We start from the raw sequence: 5,218 nt of genomic DNA on the forward strand, positions 1-5,218 counted from the left end.
CAGACTGGATTAAGAAAATGTGGCACATATACACCATGGAATACTATGCAGCCATAAAAAAGGATGAGTTCATGTCCTCTGTAGGGACATGGATGAAGCTGGAAACCATCATTCTCAGCAAACTAACACAGGAACAGAAAAGCATACATCGCATGTTTTCACTCATAAGTGGGAGTTGAACAATGAGGGAATATGGAAACAGGACTGGGAGCATCACACACCAGGGCCTATTGGGTGGTGGAGGGCAAGGGGAGGGATAGCATTAGGCGAAATACCTAATGTAAATGATGAGTTAATGGGTGCCGCACACCAACATAGCACATGTATATATATGTAACAAACCTACACGTTGTGCACATGTACCCTAGAATTTAAAGTGTAATAATAATTTAAAAAGACAAAAACAAAAAACAACCTTTATATCTAATGGCCTCCTGAACATTCTATTTGCATTTCCTTTTGGGAGGTCAAACTTTAAATGTCCAAAACTGAACTCCTAATTATTTCTCCAAACCGTCCCTTCTTTCTCATCTCAGTAGATGACTCCAGATCTACTCTGTTGCTCTGAGTCAGTAGCCAGGGATGGACCTCATTTTCCCCATACTCCTTTCTCCAAGTGATCACTAAATACAGTCTAGTTCCTACTCCACCTCAACCCATCCAATCTTTCCCTCTTCCCTGCTATGTCCCAGGCCTCCAGCATGCTTCCTCTGGGCTACTACAGCAACCCCTCACTTACTGGCACCCCTTTAATCAATTTGCTATGCTCTAGCAAAGCAAACTTTCTATACATATCAGAGCACATCATACCCCTTCACATGTATGTGAAACATTTAACGTGTGCAAGTCATAGGGTTAGAGCTGAGGACACAGATAGAATAGGAAACAAGACAGCATGGCTCCTGGGCTCATGGGGCTCTATTCCAGTATGTGTAAAGTAATAAGTGATGCACTAATTAATGAAAGTAATATGCTGAACAACATATTTGCATACAGTACCCCAAATGGTAACATCTCATTCATGAAAAGTATTTGAAGAAATAAAGGATTGGAAGAAAATCTAACAAAAGATAACAAATTGTAGGATTGTGAGGGATTTTTATATACTTTATTGCATTTAAATTACATTTACCAAAATCATGTACTATTTTTTTTTTAGATATAAACCTATTACATAGTTCTATGAACCTGCCTTTTTAAGGCGAGCCTAGACAGGACTTCCAAATTCTCCATTTGGAATCTACTTTCCCTTCTATTTTGTCTTCCTTCGTTTTCATAATAAATAGGAGACAAATCAGAGAGAAATGACCTCAGCTTCCTGCTGTGCCTCTACCTCTCTCCCTTATCTATAGTGCAAAGAATAAGATGTCAGACAACCATATCAAGTGCTGCCTTTACATTATTTTCTCCTCTCTTTTCTGTCCTAAGCCTATTTTTTGTTGTCTCCCTTGCCTGAATATGCAACCCCTTCCTCCCTAGCCCATCATCCTGTCCAGCCCTCCCCTACCCTTAACTCTTCTGGGCCCTGTTGGCTACCTCCAACTCCTACTCTCTCTCCATTTCACTCACCAGCCAACATTTTTGAGAATGGTCTAGATACTTCCCTCCACATTCTCACATCCAATTCACTCTTCAACATCATTAAATTTCCTTCCACCCACCACACTCCACTGAGACTGCTCCTGCAAATATCACCAGGAATTTGCATATTGTCACATACAACGGGCAGTTGGTATCCTTATTTTTAAAAGCTTCTTTGCTAACTTTTGCCCATGCTAATCCTTTGCATGGAATGCTCTTCCTCAGCCCGTTTGCCTGACTAACTCCTCTTCCCTGGTTTGCTACACTGACTTCTCTCTCTTGGGTCTCAGCTTACATGATGACAGGCCAAAAATTCTTCCATAAATCTTTCTGCATCTCAATAAAGATAAGCTCCCCTTGGGGGTTCTTGTACATGACTGGTGGAAACAAGGAGTTTCTTATGAGCGTATATTTAACATATGACTCACCAATCTCACTCTTAGGTATTCATCCAAGAGAAATGAAAGCATATGCCACACAAAGACCAGGACATAAATGTTTATGGCAGTTTTATTTACAGTTCCTCAGAACCGGAAACAACTCAAATGGCCTCCAACTGACGAATGAGAAAACTAACTGTGGTACATGCATTTAATGAAGTTCTATTCAGCAACAAAAAGGAGCAAATTACTGATACATGCAACAACATGGATCAATCTCAAAAGCATTATGCTGAATAAAAGAGGCTCGATGCAAAGGCTCAGTGCTCTCTGATTCCTTTTATAGGACATTCTGGGAAAGGCAAAATTATAGGGATAACAGAATGTGTGGGATAAGGATAAAAGAAAATAAAAAATAAACAAGAAAACTAAAAAATTAAAAATTTGGCCAGGCGCAGCAGCTCATGCCTGTAATCCCAGAACTTTGGGAGGCTGAGGCTGGTAGATGACTTGTCAGGAGTTTGAGACCAGCCTGGCCATCATGGTGAAACCCCATCTTTACTAAAAATACAAAAATTAGTCAAGAGTGGTGGCCCATGCCTGTTATCCCAGCTATTTGTGAGGCTGAGACAGAAGAATCACTTGAACCCGGGAGGTGGAAGTTGCTGTGAGCCAAGATCATGCCATTGCACTCCAGCCTGGGTGAAAGAGCATGACTCTGTCTCAAAAAAAAAAGAAAAGAAAAGAAAAAGAAAAAAAAAATTTTTAAGAAAAAATATTATAGGAATAGAAATCAGATTGGGGTTCCCAGGGGCTGAATAATTGACTACAAAAAGGCTCAAGAACACATTTTAGGGTAATGGAAATATTCTATATTTTGATGGTGGCTATATAACTGTATATATTTGTTAAAATTTATAAAATTGTACACCTAAAAGGGATAAATCTTGCTATATGTAAATTCTACTTCAATAAACCTGGCTTTGAAAAGAAACAGACAAAAACTCAGGTCAGGCTCATCTCTGCAACAAATCTTCTGTGACTTTATCCAACTCCAGACTGGTTTAGGAATCTCCTTAGTTTCCATAGCACCTTGCCTGTGTGTTTCTTTCTGCATGTATCATATTACACTGAAATTATTTACCTTAAACAAAATTTTTAACATTTTTAAAATGTCTAGCTCCCCTACTGGATGGTGAGCTCATTAAAGGAAGAAACCATACCATATTTGTCTTAATATCTACACACTTCAGTCTCCCATCCTCCACCTTCCACTTAAACCACCATTATCAGCATGTTGATCAAACAGTGATCAAAGACCTTTCTCCTCTGGTCTTCTTAGCAGGAGATCCAGTGAAATCTCCTAAGTTCAGAACCTTTCCTCATGAGTTGACCTCATCAAAATTCTGTTTTTTTCTACCTTCCAAGCCAATATGACTAAACAATTCTTAAGACAGTATTAACAACTAATGGTGAGTTACATTTATATAAAGTACACAAAATTTTAGCATAGGTTTTCAATATTTTATTTTAAAGATAGGATCCCAATGGTAGAAATATTTGAGACAAACTAACGAACCTATAGAGGAGATACTTTCAGTGGAAGCAAATCAATGTCTCTTGAATCTATGTAATAATTGCTAACAATTACTTGGGAACACATTAATTTTTTAAAGTAGGGAGTGATGATGTGTTTGAAAGTTTTTTGATTCCTAAGACTTATGCTCACAAAGCCATTATTTAACAGGGAGGAGTAGAAGAAGTTGGGAAAGGCGGGCACAACACAGTAACAACTATGTGTTCTATGGCTCCTCTGGTATCACCCTGTAGTATAATTAGGACCCCTTGTGCACTTCAATTATAGACCAGAACCTACCCTTTATCTTCGCTGCTCTCTGCTGAGCATCCTTCATATAAAAGGAGTGGGGGAGGTTGGGAGCAAGATGACTGAATAGGAACAGCTCCAGCCTTCAGCTCCCAGCTCGAGCGACACAGAAGATGGATGATTTCTGCATTTTCAACTGAGGTACCGGGTTCATCTCACTGGGGAGTGTCAGACAATCTGTGCTGGTCAGTTGGTGCAGCCCGACCAGCAAGAGCTGAAGCAGGGCAAGGCATCACCTCACCTGGGAAGTGCAAGGGGGAAAGGATTCCCTTTTCCTAGCCAAAGGAAATTCAGACACACAACACCTGGAAAATCAGGTAACTCCCACCCTAATACTGCACTTTACCAAGGGTCTTAGCAAATGGCAACCAGGAGATTATATCCCACACCTGGCCCAGAGGGTCCCACTGCCACGGAGCCTCCCTCATTGCTAGCACAGCAGTCTGAGATCTAACTGCAAGGCAGCAGCAAGGCTTGGGGTGGGACGCCTGCCATTGCTGAAGCTTAAGTAGGTAAACAAAGCCTCCAGGAAGCTCGAACTGGATGGAGCCCACCACAGCTCAAGGAGTCCTGCCTGTCTCTGTAGATTCCACCTCTGGGTGGAGTCTGACAGCAGTCTGACAGCTTTGAAGAGAGCAGTGGATCTCCCAGCACAGAGGTTGAGATCTGAGAACTGACAGACTGCCTGCTCAAGTGGGTTCTTGACCCCTGAGTAGCCTAACTGGGAGACATTCTCCACTAGGTGCAGACCGATGCCTCACACCTCACATGGCTGGGTACACCCCTGAGACGAAGTGTCCAGAGCAAGAATCAGACAGCAACACTCGCTGTTCAGCAATATTCTATCTTCTGCAGTCTCTGCTGCTGATACCCAGGAAAACAGGGTCTGGAGTGGACCTTAAGCAATCTAAAGCTGGTAGTTTGCCTTTCTGTGGGGTGAGTGGTGATATCCCCTTTATCACTTTTTATTGCGTCTGTTTGACAGACAGACCTACAGCTGAGGGTCCTAACTGTTAGAAGGAAAATTAGCAAACAGAAAGGACACCCACACCAAAACCCCATCAGTATGTCACCATCATCAAAGACCAAAGGCAGATAACACCACAAAGATGGCAAAAAAGCAGGGCAGAAAAGCTGGAAATTCAAAAAATCAGAGCACATCTGCCCCTCCAAAGGAATGCAGCTCATCGCCAGCAACAGATCAAAGCTGGAGGGAGAATGACTTTGACAAGTTGAGAGGAGAAGGCTTCAATTGATCAAACTTCTCAGAGCTAAAGGAGTAACTACATACCCAGCACAAAGAAACTAAAACTCTTGAAAAAAGAATGGATGAATGGATAACTAGAATAATCAATGCAGAGAAGGCCATAAA

Source organism: Colobus angolensis, unplaced genomic scaffold (assembly GCF_000951035.1).
Source record: "Colobus angolensis palliatus isolate OR3802 unplaced genomic scaffold, Cang.pa_1.0 Scaffold70, whole genome shotgun sequence".
Lineage (NCBI taxonomy): Eukaryota > Metazoa > Chordata > Mammalia > Primates > Cercopithecidae > Colobus > Colobus angolensis.